At 38.7% G+C, this 18,544-nt stretch overlaps 1 long non-coding RNA gene across 2 annotated transcripts; it reads left to right on the top strand.

Annotated features, from left to right (window-relative positions):
- Positions 1-4,854: 4,854 nt before the first annotated feature.
- Positions 4,855-14,714, top strand: LOC143658050 (uncharacterized). 2 transcript variants are annotated; one of them, XR_013163103.1, is made up of 3 exons: positions 4,855-4,959; positions 7,436-7,562; positions 14,619-14,714. It is a non-coding gene; the product is annotated as an uncharacterized LOC143658050 (long non-coding RNA). The 2 variants fall into 2 exon arrangements; XR_013163102.1 differs by lacking the exon at positions 4,855-4,959 and adding an exon at positions 6,143-6,272.
- The last annotated feature ends 3,830 nt before the right edge of the window (positions 14,715-18,544 follow it).

Below are 18,544 nucleotides of genomic sequence, written 5' to 3'. Positions count from 1 at the left end.
TTAGGGGCAGTGTTCAGAAAATAAATTTGCAGAAGATCAAGACAAGGTAAAATGGTTTGTTCCAGGATGACTTCACTTTGGCCATTCAGAGAAGTCTCCTGTGACTTGCATAAATGGGGAAGAAAGTTTCCACCATTTCTTTTTGGTGAGAATAGTTAAATGACATTTTAAAATACCAGGGAGACCTAATTTGACTCTCTACTATGAGGTGCTTCTAAGGGCAATGATCCGTGCCCCAAAGCCAAGAACTTTGTCTAGCTTTAGCTTCACCGGAAGGCAAATCAGCTATTGCTTTTGGATTTAAGATTTGGCAAGCAAAGTGCTACTTTGGGGGGATTTTACAGAGGTAGGTGGGGTGTTATGAGTGTTAGGGCTCATGGTTTATCGCTGAAATTATTATGAACATGCAAAGGTCAGCCTAAGGAGATGCATGCCCCAGGGATGTGCAGAGGGAAATGTAAGAAGGAGACAAAAGTTGACAAACAGGGTTTTGCAAACAGTTCTGCAGCAGAAGTTAAATTTGTTATTACACCAGTGGCCTAAAAGGAATCAGAGGGCTTCAGAGAAATTGAGGGTGGGGAATAACTGGCCCACAGAGAGGATGGATGTCATCAACCTTGAACTTTGCAGAGGTGAATGGCAATTGTGGCAGATGCTATTGGCCACCAACCCAACAGTTATTATCTCCTTCTTTGTTAAAAGAAAACTAATTTTGTTCAGGAAGTAGGCAGCAAATAGTTCGGGGAGGGTGGGCTCCACTGCAGTTTTAGGGTGTAAATCTTGATTAGTCTCCATCCAAAATAGTACATCTGTTTCCCTGGTGATTGGTTTAAGATGCGGCATGTGACTCGATTCTGGCCAAGGGCTTCTGGGAAGGTTTTCCTCACTCTTAAAAAGGAAGAAACCAAACAGACCCGAGCGAGTTCTTGTTCCTGGTCTTCAGATGCATCTGGCCCTTGAATGTGAAGCTGGAAGCTGTTGCTGTCATCTTGTGCCCGTGACAGGACAAGTGTGAGGCAAAGGCAACATGCTTAGAGTGGCACACTAAAAAGATGGAAAAATTCTGAGTCCTGTATTATTTTGAGCTGCTTTATCAAACCAGTGCTGGCACTGTTACCTATGCACTTACAATTATGTGAGGAAATTAATTTTTCTTATTTATTACATCATTCAGAGATGAGGCTCTAGAATCAGACTTGCCAGGTTCAAATTCCAGTTATACCATTTACCAGCCATGTGAATTTGGAACTCACTGTGCTTTAGATTCCTAATTTGTGAAATGGAGATACTGCTAGCATCTTCCCTGTAGAATTGTTAGAATTAAGTGAATTAATATATAGAAATTGCTAGAATAATGCCTGCCATTTTAACTCAAACATTAAACACAAAATTTTATCATTTAAGTCATATGGTATTGAGTCTTCTAGTTTTTTGGTGTTATTTATTTATTTATTTTTGGCATGTGCAGGTTCTGGGAATTGAACCCAGGTCTCTAGCACAGCAGGTGAAAATTCTGCCTCTGAGCCACCCATGCACTGCCCTTTGGCTTTTTGAAAGCATCTTACCTAAAACTGCAATTTTCAGCTAACATTTTCCCCCCTCATTGGAAAGTCAGAAAATGTAATGCACAAAATATCCCATTCGTAAAAACAACAAAAACCTACAGTACAAAGAAATACAAAATTGACCTAAGGACATGACAGAAGATTTAAATCCTGCAGAGAAGCATCCTGCACCTGATTGAGGGGACTCAGAGCTACGAGGATAACAGTATTTCCAACTTAACCAGTGAATTTAATGGAACTCCAATTTATTAACTTTATAAATTGATTTTTAAATTCCACTTGTGAGGTCACCTCCGATAATCTTTAAAAATTAAGCAGACCCAACTTGTAGTAAAAACATACTTCGAAACTACTGTAATTTAAGAAGTTTGTTATCAGCCTAGGAATGAACAAATCATTTGAACAGAAATCCAGAAATCAGAATTTATCATGTACTAAGACTGACATTTGCAATAGGTGGGGCAAAGATAGAAGGTCTCATTAGTCTGGGAACAACTGGCTAAAAACCAGCATATCAAAATGCCAGGTGGATTAAATATTTAAATGGAAAATTGAAATCACAATAGAACTAGAAGAAAGTATGAGTAAACATTTTTGTCATATTAAGGTGTGAAAGGCCTGGCTAAGCAAGATTCCAAGGGCAGAAATCACAAAGGAAAAGATTCACAGATATATTTGGTTATATAAAAATAAAAAGAAACATCTGTATATATGAAATTAAAAGACAAATGATAAACAATTAATTTGCAGAGCACATTAAGACCCCTTATAAATCAATAACAAAACAGCAACATCTCAACAGAAAAATAGACCAAGCATAAGAACTGGAAAATCTTAGAATAAACATGTGAAAACTTTACTAATAACTTTATCAATAATTAAAACATATAAATGATAACAACATCAGCTTTATTAGTTTCAAAATATTTAAAACATGACAATACTCAGCAAGAATTCAGGGAAATGGGCACTGACATTCTCTAATTTGGTAGAACTTTTCTGGAAGACAATTTGGCATTATGTATCAAAAGTCTTTAAGACTCAGAAATCTTATATTTGGTCATTTATCTTGAAAAAACAACAACAGATAGGTGCAGAGATCTGGAAGCTGTTTACGATGTTGAACAAATCAAATATTTTTTTAAAAAATGATCACATAGCCACAAGAATGGACTATTAGGTAGTCTTTGAAATAGTGTTATGGAAATATGTTTGTGGACATGGAAAGATGTTCCTGATATATTCAGTGAGAAAACTGGTTGTAAAATTATATGTATAGTATGGTACGATTTTTTAAAAATCATGCCATCCTTAAAGTCACACAGCAAGGTATGAATCATGTTATTTTCTGGGTGTAGGGGTTTGAGGGTACGTTCTTTTTCCCCTTTGGCCCATATGTATTTTCTGATTATTCCTTAATAAATATGTCATGCCTTTAAAATAAGAAAGTTGCTTATTTTCTTATTTTAAGTTCTTATTTTCTTATTTTATTAAAAATAGGAAACTTTTTTCCTGAATCAAAGAAACAAAAAAGAAATATTTATATGCACCTCATTTGTCCCTCTGGTCAGTTAGTATGTCAGAAGACAAAAGAAGTGAAGAGGAAATTGAAAAGAAGGGTAATCTATGAGAAAAAGAAGGAGTATTCCGAATAAGAGAGAAAGAAGGTGAGAGAGAGAAACATTTCCTGACTGCTCCATGTGAGCCGAAGCCTTAATTGAAAATAATAGGCCCCAACTCAACCCAGCATGACCAGGAGGGGGGCTCATTGGCCTAGCTCAAAAAATCAGAGGAAAGATTGTCCAAATGAGCTAACCGTTCAAAAAATATTTAATTGCGTCCTTAGCAGGGGCCAGATAACAGTGCCTGTATGTATGTTCCGGCTTCAAGGATCAGCTAAGCGAGTCTGCAGTAACAAACTAAGCCCAAATCTCAGCGACTAAATGCAACAAAATGTTATTTCTCACTCTTGTTGTAAGTCCAATGCAGGTTGTGGGAGGCGGCTTTGCTGCACACAGGTATTCCATCATCTTGGAGGAGCACCTTCGGGAGCACCAAGCCTCCAGGATCTGCAAAGCAGGGAAGAGATGGATGGAAGAGACCTGATGGTTCATAAGTACCTCTCACTGTGACCCATCAGCTCTGCTCACATTCCCATTTGCCAGAACTCATCCATCAGGGGGGTCCAATGCAATTTCAAGAGAGGCCAGGAAATGCACATGGCTGTTTGGGAAGCACTAATTGTTACTGGCATAGGCACTACCCTAATGATGTGGAGCAGGAGAAGGACGAAACAAAGGACTTTCTGCCTGTCCTGACATTTGTTGAAAAATGTCAGTGTCTACAATATTCCATTCCACAATTGCAATATTTCGCCTCATGGGCGACGCATCGCTTTCTCATTTGAAAAACTTAGTATGTCTTTATAAGGAGCAAGTTGTTAACTGCTATTCAAGCTGCATATTGGAATGATCTGTTCTCATTTTTTATTTAATAATGAGGCTTGAATAATAGATAGGAAGGGCTAATTTGGAGTGATTGGTTCAAAATTCTTTGCTAGTATGAGATATGAAAAGACAGAAGTATTTTGATTTAAGAAAAGATTTGCCATAATGATATGCCAAAGGCTAAACGGATCTGGCCCTTCTGTATGAAGCCCCTCATGCTTTCTTACACTTTACAAAAGGGAGAGCAGGTAAGGAGGGGGGAGCCTGGACTCCTTTCCCTCCGGCAGAAGCAGGTACAATGGAGCTGTCAGCACAGTCATCCCTGCTGTGCCCCGCCAATTTGCCCAACTTGAAACACAAGTGTTAACCTCATGGAGCGCAAGCCCCATCCATCCTCTCTCTGGGGCTTTCAGCGGTGCTTAGTGGGAAAAAAAGGTGCCTGTTTCATTCTTAATTGTACAGAGCAGCTGATCAGTGTCTGCCCGATTTCTTGAACAAAGAATGTATTTTAGACCTTCTTATTGCTTGCTTACTTCATTTAAAATTTAACAGATGTCGATTGTGACACATAAACACTTTCTCCCTAGGCGATGGATTAAGGCAAATTTCATTTTACGCCCGGCATGAAAGCCGTGCCATGTTGTGTGATGAAAGACAATTTTTAAAAAAGAAAGAAGGGAAAGCCCATTCTAACTTACAATGCTGTAATAATGGAAGGAAACCAATTTCCGCTGAGGCATTGTCCTGGGAAGCTTTGTTGGTTTAAGGCGCCACCTAACGGGGATGTGGCAGATTACACAAGGGCTGTGACATCAAGTTGCAGACGCTCATTACTCGGGATGCAGAGGCAGCGTGTGGCCGGAAGTGCAATGAAGGCGGATTCCTGTGCCTTGTGAGATGTTATCTTTGAGCTCTGGGCCTACTTCTGATTAGTTACGTAACCTTGAGTAAGTTCCTCAATCTCTCTGAACTTCAGGGTTCTCACCTATTTAGAGGCCCTTGATGCCTTTTTTGTATGATTGTTGAGAGGACTGAGGGGCTGTATTCAAAAACAGGATATAAATTAAGGATCTCAAACTCAGATAACTACCAGTCCAGGCAGGTAAAGCAAACGAGGGAAGTCAGGTGGATGTAGTAAAATCACAAGACATTATTTATTTTGATTGGTTTGTTTCCTTTTGGAAGAGAGTTGGATTCAGAGACGTGCTTCTCAACAATAAGAAATTTAATAGCGCAAACATAAAAATAAATGGCAGCTGACAATTATCCTCAAAGTAAGAGAAATGGTGGGGCATGCGGGGCTGTGATGAACTGGACACTTGTCTGCTCTCAACGGGGATCCATTGTTAGCCTAGCCCATAATGGTCCAGCCCAGCCCATAGGCCAATGTGGCCAGATATTCCTGTTTGCCAAAACAAATCAACTATCCACGTGGGATCTCCTTCTTTGTAGATTTTGGCTCAGTCATTTGTTTAATAATATAGGAGCTAAATAAATCATAAGTGGGGACTGAACTTAGCTGTGGGTCTCCACCGAAGGTGGGGTGCAAAAAGCTGGAGATTGTGCTGTCTGGGGGAGGTAGCTCAGCCCTCCATGATGCCCAGAATATAGGAGATGATGTGTGAGGCAGTGCTTTGTGAATTTGAAAATTCTGGACATTACTTGGTTGTTTTCAAACTGTGCCATTTGATTTGAACAATTTTTTAATGATAGAAGTGCAACATTAAGAATGAAATATTCATGCATTTAGTTAGTCATTCAGTAAACAAATATATTTGTCAAGCATCTATTACGTACCAAGAACTTCTAAACAATGATTAAGACAAACATGGATCTTCCTGTCAGGGAATGTTAATCCTAGAGTAAGAGGCAGAAAATGAGAAAAAGTAGGAAATTAGGAAGGCAAGAAGGAAGTGAAAGGTTTAGGAGGCGAAAGGATGAGAAAGAAGGACAGTAGACAGGGAAATTTAAAGCGGACGGGTTTATTTCTGTGTACCCGGGATTAGCTCACTGAAGCGAAGACAGAGGGAGATGAGTCTGCGCCTGGGTGATGGCGTGGGCAGTTTTTAAGCAAGAGGGTCAGGTGACGTCCGGAAGGGGCGGTTCCAGGAGCCATGTTGGGAGGGGCGATACAGCCTCTGCAGCTTCAGTCGCAGTGCCCTTTCCCATTCCCCCGACCTAACAGGAAGGAGGAATGGAAATGAAGAAGGACAAAAAAAGGAAAAAAATAAAAAGCAGCTTGAAATTGACCACGATGAGGGTATTTACGCCATGAAAACTGGCTGAGTCTATGAATAAGGCCTGTCCCCCCCTCCTCCCCTTCACCCCATCCCTGCAGCGGTAGGCTGTTAAACACTTACTATCACACCACTGCGGTGAAGGGGTAGACAGCCCAAGGATGAGGAGCCATTGAAAGACTCTGAGCAGAGGAGAGACACAATTTGCTATCCACTTTCCGAAAGTCACTCATCCACCACGTGGAGAACAGACTGTGACCCTGCAGGGGCGCAGCGGGGGGGACCAGCCCAGAAGGCCACATGGTCACCCAGGCACAAGATGGAGTGGGCTCAGGGCAGGCTAGCGGTAGAGTGGCAAGGCGTGCATGGTGCTGGGCTATGTTTTGGGGGCAGGGCTAACAGCATTTGTTAATGCATTGGCTGTGGGGGGAAGATGAAGATAAAGCTGGTGAAGAGTGCGGACTTACTCCCTTTCCTTGAGGAGCTTACAGTCTAGTAGAAGAAATAAAACAGACAAAAAGCAAGGAATTGCACAAATAAGTATTTAGTTATACTGGGTACTGATGACACAAAAGACAGCAAACCTCAGGCAGAATTTACCTACTGCTGAAGTGACATTTAAGCTGTATCAAGGTGAGCTATGGTACGATTACGGAGCCATGGAAACATTTACAGTATTTCCACCACAACTCGATTTGGTTCCACAAATGCAAAACTAAAGCATGTCAGTACTTAGTAACGGACTTTGGGAGGGAGATCAGCAATGTGTGAGCATCCCCAAGCTGTCTACCTACCCGCTTTCTTAGTTTTACCTGCCTAGTCCAGCTCCTTTGTGAGCTGCTGGAGTAATGAGGTGAAGGATGGATATGCAAATAAAAATGAAAAATCTGAGAGAACAGGTTGGGATACTGGGAAGAGAAAATAGAGGAGAAAGGAGTGCTACTAGTGTGAGTGGACAATTTAATAGTGTTTGGAAAGAGAAAGATTTAGAGGACAGCAATTGCCTTCCTTTAAGGAAGGAGATGGGTGATGAATTTCTTTAGGATTTATGCTAGAATGTATAATTTAACTCTTCGTATATCGATCACTTTTGCCATGTGGCTTTCATACACTTAATAAAAGAGTCGAACATATTTCATCACCCCTGGATTTGGGGGTTGACCATTTGACTTGTTTTGGCCAACAGAATGAGATAGCCTTACAGATTTTTAACTTGGTCATCATCATGAGAATACACCCTGGCCAGCCCACAGGCCCCAGAAGGAGAATGAGAGATGTATGTAACAGATCCACTCCAACCAAGACCTGCCAAGGTAAGTCAAAACCCAGCTGACTCATAGACATGTGAACAATAATAAATGATTGTTTTACCCCCATTGAGTTGTGGGCAGGTTTGTTACACAGCAATAGCTGACTGATACAGAGCTTTTACTGTGTGCCATGCAGTGTAATTTCTCAAATGGTCCCTCCCTTTATAAGACTTCAATAGAGACTTGAATTACTTTTAAATCCTTTTTTGAATTGTGAACTACTGTTTTTTTGATGGTATCACCATGTAGACACTGGACAGGAGGTAGCCCTGTTACATTCCAATTCAGAAATACTTTATGAATTCAGGAACCTATACACTCCTTGAAGTTAACTGATCTTTGGAGTTTTCAGGAAAACTGACAGTTTCTATACCTGTTTTGTACAACCATTTGCTTTACTGATATCTAAAGCCCTCAATTTATTAAAATCCCTGTTATCTATTATTCTATTCCTGTAAACTGTTTGAAGGAAAAATCAATTAAAAATCCTGAAAATGATAATTTCCTGCCAAGTGTCAATGCACATTCTAAATCACATTAAATTCCAATTCCTAAACAATTCATATTTAAGGATTTTGGTCCCATTCCTCTTATTCAGAGTTATTTAAGGTAAATCCTGCTGGTCAACTGTAGCAAAAACAGAAAAATCACTTGGGGAACTTGCTGAAAAGTAAATATAGTTTCATCTTCTTCTGTTCCTTTGCCCAACATTTCACTAGAACCACTAGCTGGGACAGAGCAAAGCAGGATCCACACCAGCAGCTGGGGAGGTTGGGGGGGGGGGGCAGGGAGTAGGGAATCAAGGTGGCACAGCAGCCCAGAGCAGGGTGTTAGAGCCCACGGGCAAGGAGGGCGTCCACATGGGAGGGCTGCCTGGTACAGGATGTCAAAACCCGAGCAGGGGGAGGCAGGAGGCCTGAAAGGGAGCCAGCCCAGTGGGGAGTCAGGCCCTGAGCAGGAAGAGAGGATGCCCATGAGTGGCGGTTGGGTCTGCAGCAGGATATCAGGGCCTAAGCAGAATTAAGAGGTAAAGAAGGAGAAGCAGCATGGAACGAGGTTTAAAGTCCAAGTGGGGTGAGGAGGGCCCCATGACGAGGGATGCAGCCCAGAGTGTGAAGTCCGGGCCCAAGCAGAGTGATGAAGGCATCCCCACAGGGTGGCATCCTGGCACAGGATGTCAGAGCCAAAGTGTGTAAGGAGGATGTCTGTGCAAGGGAGAGGATGGTGACATAGACAGGAGATTGGGAGAACTTAAATAATTATGGTAATGTATTATAACCCATTGAATAAAAGGTGAAAATTTGGCTCCTTATAGATAAAAGTAAATGAATGAATAAATTGAAAGTTTCATTTGGAAGAGATATTTACATTGCTTCAGAGACAAGCCCCACAAAATACTTATTAATTACAAAGAGGAGTACTTTTCAGTGGAGAAACCTGGCAGACACCCCTTTATCAAGTGGTTTAAGTTAACATCTTCAGTAGTGAAACAAAGCTCAGGAAGTTAACATCTTCCTGAGCCACCTGATAGGATGCACCCAGAAGAACCAGCATCAGTTCGGCGGCATTTCTGACAAAGATACACAACTTGAATCTAATCAGAAGGAAATACCAGACAAATCTAAATCATTTTACAAAAATGACATTTTATAGAATAATTGGCTTGTAATCTTCCAAAGTGTCAAAATCATGGAATTCGAGGAAAGACTGAGAAAGTCATCCAGATTGAAGATGAAAAAGACGTGACAACTAAATGAAATGTGTGATTTTGAACTGGATACTTCTGCTATAAAGAACATTATTGGAACAACTGGAGAAATTTGAATGAGATCTGAGGATTAGACTGTGGGATTGAGTCGGTATTAATTCCCTGAGTATAATGACTGTATTGGACTCCATAGGAGAATTCCTTGTTTGTAGGAATGCATACAAAAGTATTTGGGGATGATGTGGCATCAGTTCAACAATTTATTCTTAAATGGACCAGAAAAATAAAAGTGTACTGTACTTCCACATTATCTGTAAGTTTGTAATTGTTTCAAAAATTAAAAAAAAATTAATGCAGATTCTAGGGTCCTACCCCAGACTTTTTAAATTAGAGTTGCTAGAAGCTGGGTCCCTTATTTAGAGTCCAGTTTCCCAAATAGCACCTTTGTGTGAAAAAGCCACATTTCCTCAGGACACTTTACTGGTACCTGGTGGGAAACCGCCATAATAAATGAAGAAATCTACATTTGACTCCACATATAGAAATGCCCCTCTAGACTTCTACAGTGCACGACCTGTGCAACCAACTATAACTATATGTGGCCTGTTGTTATATATGCTGAAACAAGCACCTTTTTCCTTTGAGAAAAGAAAGGGTGATCTTCTACTTCCACTCAAGACATAGGAACAGCAACTTTACTTACCCTCCTACTTGAAACAGTGAAAATAAAAACAAAAAATAGGGCGGTGCAATGGTGGCTCATTGGCAGAATCCTTACCTGCCATGCTGGAGACCCAGGTTCAATTCCTGAAACCTGCCCATGCCAAAAAAAAAAAGAGAACAGTGGTTTTCAAGAGCCTAGATATCAGGCAGTGAAGGACAGTGATTCCATGAAATGGCTAGTGAATAAGGCAAGCCTACAAATGTCCCAGTTTATTTCCTTGAAAGACTTTTCAGACGGTAGCACAAGGAGGGGAACAGAGGTGGAGCACAGAGAACTCCCTGAGTTAAAGAGATGGATTTGAGTCTGGGAAGATCAAGGCAGCTAAAGTTCTCAAGACAGAGTACCAGCAAAGCCAGAGAGAGAACTCCAAAGATCTGTAAAGGGACCCACTCAAGTTTTCAGTAGAGTATTGATCAGTATATGCATTTGAGGAAACTACTTGGAGAAAGATCCTGTCTGAAAGGGGTTAAAGAATGGTGGCCAAGGCTAGGAAGAGTGCCTGTTCCCACCAGCCAGGTGGAAAAGTTCACACTCATAGGGTTTTGGATAGAATATTCAGAAGGCCTTGCCTTGGTAGTTGGAGAATAATGAACTCTGGACTGTACACTACTCCACATAGGCGTAAAAACTTGAAAAAGCATGACCCTAAAAGATCAAACTGTTTCTAAGTAACTTAATTGCATCCCAGAATAAAACTCAAGAATAGGTATAGGAATAAAAAAGTAACCGTTATCCATGTACAATGTCTGGTGCCTGATCAAAGATTTCCAGGCATACAAGGAGGCAAGAAAATATGACCCATAATGAGGAGAGTAATAAATGAATTGAAACCAATTCAGAACTAACACAGATATTAGAATTAACAGATGAGGACATTAAAATAGTTATTATAACTATATTCTGTATGTCCAAAAAATTAAATAGAGAAACAAACACTGTCACACATCAACTGTCACAGGTCAACCTCTGCTGACCTGCTCCCCCAGTGAAACTGGTGAAAAAATATAAAGAAAAAAACATTTAAAACCTCATGAAATAGTCTAAGGACAAAGAGCAAATGAAGATACATCTACTCAAGATAATCTATAAAAATTCAGTAAGAAAGGTGATCATCTGTCTGAACAGATACAGGTATCTGAATCAAGACTGCTTCCTGCCTTCCCCCGGCCTACTTCAGTAAGGTCAAGACTACCCTCCAGACAGCTGCAGCCAGGAACAAAGGGCTCCCTCTCCCCCCAGCTCCCAGCCGTGAGACAGCTTTCTTCTCAAGAACAAAGCTCCTTCCCCATCACCCATTGCCCTCAGCTCCCTGCTGGAGGGCGTTCTTCCTGGAAAGAATAGCACTTCAGCATTTTTCATTCTGCCCCTAGCTATCTATTGCTGAGGCTAAGTTCCAGGCAAGTGCTACCAAGAGATGGGGGCTCCTTTCTTCTGCCCAGCCCTGACTTGTGGAATTGAGGCTTTACCTGGGACATGGCATGCTGAGAATACAGGGCCCCATAGCCCTTGACCTGGTTCATGTGGTGGTGGTTCGATGCCAGTAGAGGCAAGCTGAGAGGACCTCAGGCTGCTGTTTCCCCTGCCCCTGAGCACTTAGTTCCTAGAGTGAGCATGTCTCAGAGAAAAGCATGTCATTACACCCCAACCCCAGCTATAGAGCCCTGGTTCAGAAAATCTCTTCCCAAAGGAACTAGCTTCATTTGCAACTGAGGGTGGAGAAGTTCAAACCTAATGGTACTCACAAAATCAGTAGAGATTGTGGTGAAAGGTAATTGAGGGGCGATTTGTAGATTTAATGATGATATAGCTTATACTGTAGGCTGGCTAGTTTATGGTAGAGAACTGTGGAATAAGACAGCTGGAAGGAGTCCTTCTGGGGTCACAATAAATATCCAACATGGATTCCAGAAATTTCTTTCAAAGGAGCCACAATTTGATTGGATTTGTTTGCAAAGTACTTTATGTAACTGGGCATTTTTGAAAACAATAGAGCAACCAGCCAGAAATTAGTGTAGTTTAGAAGCTAAGTGTGGTCATGAAAAGAGAAAAAGTGCGTCCTTCAAATACTCAAAGCCGCACTTCCCTGAGGAGCAAAATCAGGGAAATAACACTTCACTAAAATAATCCATCCAATCACAAAATATAAACAAGCCCCGGGGTATGGGGTGGAAACATTACACAGGGTTCCTACAATATATTATCTAAAATGCCCAGGTTTCCAAAAAAATTTACAAGGCATGCAAAGAAACAACAGTATGACCTATACATTAGGGGCAGGGGAGGGAAGCAAACAGCAAATTGCCTATGAGAGTGAGCAGATATCATATTTAACTGAAAAACATGCATAATATTTAACTGAAAAAATACGTTCTCCCTCCTTTTTAAGCATGATTAAAGAAGTAAAGGAAGGTATAATGACAAACTCACATCAAATAGAAGAGATAAAAATGATATAAAAGAAACAAATGGAAATTCCAGAATTAAAAAGTGTAATAACTTCATTAGAGTGACATGAATGAGAAAAATAGAATAAGGAAACATTAACAGAGCTTCAGAGAAATGTGAGACACTATCAAGTACACCAATATGCATGTAATGGGAGTACCAAGAAGAGAGAGAGAGGGAGAAAGTAGCAGAAAAATATTTGAGGAAATAGTGGCAGGAAACTTCCTGAATTTATTGAAAAACAATGACCTATACATACAGGAATCTCAGCAAATTCAAAGTAAGGTAAACAAACTCATTATATTAAAAATGTTGAAAGGCAGAAACAAAGAGAAGTCTTTAAAGTGGCAAGAGAAAAATAATTCATCACTTACAAATGAACCACAATAAGATAAACAGCGGACTTTTCAGCAGAAACAATAGAGGTCAGAAATCACTGAGACAGCATATTCAAAGTGTCCAAAGGACCTCAAGCACAGGAAGCATGAAGAACACTACATCATGGCACATCACAATCAAATGGCTTAAAAATAGTGATAAAGAGAAAAATTTTAAAAGGAGACCAAGTCTACTTTTTTTTCCCCCAAGCAGATGGAAAGTCAATGCAGCTTCCTCTGATATTTTTTCTCTAGTATGATCTGGATGAAGAATATGGGGACAGATGGGCAATGTGGTGCTCTCCTGCCCACATTACCCCCTCCTTCTGCTTTCTTCTCTCCCTTCTTTCTCCCTTCCTCTCTCCTCTCTTTTCCTTTATCTGTCTGTCTTTCTCTCTTTCTTCCCCCCTTCCTTCCCTAAAAATAAAAAAATAAAATAGAAATAAAGAAAAAAAAAGCAGACCAAGAAGAAAAGACATTATATATAGAGGAAAAATGATAGCAGACTTCTAATTGGAAATAATACAAGCAAGAAGACAATAGAGCAGTATCTTTAAAATAATGAAATTTATACCCAGTGAAAGTATCTTTCAGAACCAAAGGTTAGCAAAATTTATATTTTGAGTAGTGCATTTCTAAATTTAACTTGTATGGTCAGTTTAGTAAACATCATAAGTACATGGAATCTTGAATAAGACATGAGGTTTTGTTGGTTTGTCCTGGTTAGTGTGATGCCCTGATAAATCCCAAAGTGATTTAGACAGTGGATAAAGAAGAATTTGCCAAGTCCCCTTAGGCGACTGTGAAGAAAGGAGGAAATATTCAACTTACTCATTTGGAGAATTTCTGATATTGTAGCAAGCAGTAGGGACAACGAAATCAATAGGCTGAGCCCTCAATCTTGGGGTTTGCCCCTATGAAACTTATTTCTGCAAAGGATATGCTAAGCCTACTTAAAATTAGACCTAAGAGTCACCCTCAGAGAACCTCTTTTGTTGTTCAGATGTGGCCTCTCTAAGCTGACACAGCAAGTGAACTCACTGCCTTCCCCTCTACGTGGGACATGATTCCTGGGGTGTAAATCTCCCTGGCAACATGTGACAGACATCCCAGGATGAGATAAAACCCAGCATCAAGGGATTTAGAAAACCTTCTTGACCAAAAGGGGGAAGATGGAAATGAGAAAAAATAAAGTGCCAGGAGCTGAGAGATTTCAAACAGAGTTTAAAGGTTATCCTGGAGGTTATTTGTATGCATTATATAGATATCCCCTTTTTAGTTTATGGTATATTGGAATAGCTAGAGGGAAGTACCTGAAACTGTAGAGCTGTGTTCCAGTAGCATTGTTTCTTGAAGATGATTGTATAATGATACAGCTTTTACAATGTGACTGTGTGATTGTGAAAACCTTATGTCTGCTGTTCCTTTTATCTAGGGTATGGATAGATGAGTAAAAAATATGGATAAAAATAAACAAATAATAGGTGGAACAAAGGCTAAAATAAACTGGGTAGATGGAAATACTAGTGGTCAGTGAGAGCGAGGGGTAAGGGTTATGGTACGTATGCGTTTTTTCTTTTTTATTTCTTTATCTGGCATGATGCAAATGTTCAAAAACATGATCACGGTGATGAATACACAACTATGTGATGATATTGTTAACCAGTGACTGTACACCATGTATGGAATGTTTGTATGTTAAGAATGTCTGTATGTTGTTTTATCAATAAAAACATTTTAAAAAACAAAGGTTAAATAAAGATGTTTACAGACGTACAAAAGCTGAAAGAATTAATCACCTGCAGACCTGCACTGCAAGAAATGTGAAGAAGTCCTTCAGATAGAAGAAATTGATACCAGATGAAAATATGGATCTCCACAAAGAAAATGACAACTCCATGGGTAAATATAAAAATCTCTCTTAATATTTAAATCTTTTAAAAAGATAATTGACTGTTTAAGTATAAATAATAATGGATTGTGGGTTTTTTCACATATGTATAAGTAAAAAGCATGAGAAAAATAGTATGAAGTCTACAGGGAATAGAAATGGAAGTATACTCACGTAAGATTCTTACACCATATGTAAAGTGGTATAGTATCACTTGAAAGTGTATTGTGATAAGTTAAAGATGAATATATTATATATCTTAAAGTATCCATTAAAATAATGAAACAAAGGATTAAAGCTAATGAGTCTACAAAGGAGATAACACAGAATCATAATAAATACTAAACTAATCCAAAATAAAGCAAAAAGAAAGGAAATCGGGAACAATAGCAGATGGAACAAATTAAGACAGATTGTCAGACTGGATTAAAAAGCAAGGCCCAACATTATGCCATCTCTAAGAAACATATTTAAATGACACCAACAGGCTAAAAGTAAAAGTATAGAAAAAGATATAGCATGCTAACACTAGTCAAAAGAAAGTAGAGTAGCTATATTATTATCATAAATGTAGTCTATTATTATAAATATAAAAAGTATATTATTATCATAAAAGTATCTAACCAGAGTAAAAAATACTACCAGGAAAAGGAAGGTCATTTCATATTTATAAAAAGGTCAATTAAAGGCTCAGTGACAGAATTCTTGCCTGCCACGCTAAGACCCGGATTCGATTCCTGGAGCTTGCCCATGAGAAAAAAAACAACAATGATGTGACAATTCTAAATGTTTTCATACCTAACAACAGAACTTCAAAAATACATGAAGCAAGACTTGTTGAAACTACAAGGAGAAATCAACAAATCCACAATTATAGTTGGAAATTTGAATAATCATTTCTCAATAATTAATTGAGTAAGTATAGAGTAAGTCACAACTATATAGTAGACTTGAGCAATACTATCAAACAACTTGTCTTAATTGACATTTATATAACACTCAACTGAACAATAGCAGAAAGGATAAAGTGGTTGATTCAAGAAATGCTTTTACAATAATAATTTTGAATGTTAATGGACTTAACTTACCAATTAAAAGATACAGATCTGCAGAATGGATTAAGAAATATGAACCATCTATATACTGCTTACAAAAGACAAGGATACAAATAGATTGAAAGTGAAAGGATGGGAGAAGATGTTCCATGCAAGTTGTAACCAAAAGAAAGCAAAGAGTAGCTATACTAATATTAGACAAAATAGACTTAAAATGTAAAGACAAAAAGAGAAATATGTAAAGACATCATAAGAGACAAGGAAGAACACTACATATTAATTAAAAGGACAATTCACCAAGAAGAAATAGCAATCATAAATGTTTATGCTCCCAATTGAGGAGCTCCGAAGAACATGAGGCAAACACTGGCAAAACTGACAGGAGTAACAGACATTTCAACAATAATAGTAGGAGACTTCAATGCACCACTCTCCTCTATAGATAGAACAATCAGAAGGATGATCAACAAGGAAACAGAGAACTTAAAAATTTTGATAAATGAATTAGACCTAACAGACATGTATAGATCATCACATCCCAAAACACCAGGATATGCATTCTTCTCTAGTGCTCATGGAATGTTCTCCAGTATAGATCATTTGCTGGGGCATAAAACAGGTCTTTATAAATTTTAGAAGATTGAAATTATTCAAAGAACTTTCCCTGATCACAACAAAATGAAGCTAAAAATCAATAACCACCAAAGAACCAGAACTTTCACAAATATATGGAGATTAAATAACACACTCTTAAACAATCAATGGATCAAAGAAGAAATTGCTAGAGAAATTGGTAAATATCTGGAGAAGAATGAAAATGAGAATACAACATATCAGAACTTATGGGATGCAGCAAATGTAATGCTGAGAGGGAAATTTATTGACCTAAATGCCTATATTAAAAAAGAAGAAAGAAAAAAATCGAGGACTTAACAGCTTACCTGGAGGAACCAGAGAAAGCACAGCAAACTAACCCCAAAGCAAACAGAAGAAGAGAAATAACAAAGATTAAAGCAGAAATAAATGAACTGGAGAACAACAACAACAAAAATAGAATGAATATAACCAAAAGTTGGTTCTTTGAGAAAATCACTAAAATTGATGGACCCCCGCCTGGGCTGACAAAGTGAAAAAACAGAGAGGACTCAAATAAAATCTGAAATGAGAGGGGGGGTCGTTACCATGGACCATGAAGAAATACAAAACATCGTAAGAGGATACTATGAACAACTATATCCCAACAAATTAGACAACTTAGATGAAATGGTCAAATTCCTAGAAACACACAAACAACCTACACTGATTCAAGAAGAAATAGAAGATTTCAATAAACCAATCACAATTAAAGAAATTCAATCAGTCATCAAAAATCTTCCTACAAATAGAAGCCCAGGGCCAGCTGGCTTCACAGGAGAGTTTTATCAAACATCTCAAAAACAGCTGACACCAATCCTGCTCAAGCTCTTTCACATAATTGAGGGAAAAAGAATGCTGCATTTTATGAAGCTAACATTCTAATACAGAAACCAGATAAAGATGCTACAAGAAAGGGAAAAGCAGAAGCCAATCCCCCTAATAAATACAGACACAAAAATTCTTAACAAAATACTAGCAAATAGAATCCAATGACACATTAAAAGAATTATTCACCCTGACCAAGTGGGGTTTAATGAGGAATGCAAGGGTGGATCAACTCAAGAAAATCAATCAAAGTAATACAGCACATTAACAAGTTGAAAGGGAAAAAACACACAATCATCTCTCTTGATGCTGAAAAAGCATCTGACAAAATTCAGCATCCTTTTCTGATAGAAACACTGCAAAAGGTAGAATCAAAGGAAGCTTCCTCAATATGATAAAGGGCCTATGTGAAAAACCCATAGCTGGCATCATACTCAATGGTGAGAAATGGAAAGGCTTTCCCCTGTGATCAGGAATAAGACAAGGATGGCCTCTGTCACCAATATTATTCAACAGTATACTAGAAGTTCTAGCTACAGAAATCAAACAGGAAAAAGAAATGAAAGGCATTCTAAACAGAAAGGAAGAAGTAAAACTTTCATTGTTTGCAGATGACATGATACTGTACTTGGAAAATGCTGAGAAATCTATGACAAAGCTTCTTGAGCTAATAAATTTGCAAAGTGGCGGGATACAAGATTGCTGTGCAAAAATCAATAATGTTTCTATACACAAGAAGTGACCTGAGAAGATAATTAAGGAAAAAATTCCATTCAAAATATCAGCTAAAAGAATCAGGCATCTAGAAATAAACTTAATCAAGGATGTAAAGGACCTGTACCTGAAAATTATAAAACATTGTTAAAAGAAATCAAAGATCTAAACAAGTGGAAAGACATTCCATGCTTATGGATATGAAGGTTAAATGTAGTTAAGATATCAATTCTACCCAAACGGATCCACAGATTCAATGTAATACCAATAAAAATTCCAACAATCTAGCTTGAATACTTGGAAAATCTAGTTATCAAACTTATTTGGAAGGGAAAGAGACCTCAAATAGCTAAAAATAGCTTTCAAAAAAAGAAGAATGAAATGGGAGGACTAACACTTCCTGATTTTAAAGCTTATTATAAAGTCACAGTGGTCAGAACAGCATGGTACTGGCATAAAGACAGAAGTACAGACCAATGAAACTGAATCGAGAGTATGGAGACAGACCACCAAATTGGTAAACTGATCTTTGATGAGGCCCCCAAAACCAATGAACTGGGACAAATTCGTCTTTTCAATAAATGGGCATGGGAGAACTGGATAGCTATAG

Source organism: Tamandua tetradactyla, chromosome 15 (genome assembly GCF_023851605.1).
Source record: "Tamandua tetradactyla isolate mTamTet1 chromosome 15, mTamTet1.pri, whole genome shotgun sequence".
NCBI classification, from domain to species: Eukaryota; Metazoa; Chordata; class Mammalia; order Pilosa; family Myrmecophagidae; genus Tamandua; species Tamandua tetradactyla.
The sequence above is the reverse complement of the archived record's forward strand: the minus strand, read 5'-3'. Positions and strand labels throughout refer to the sequence as shown.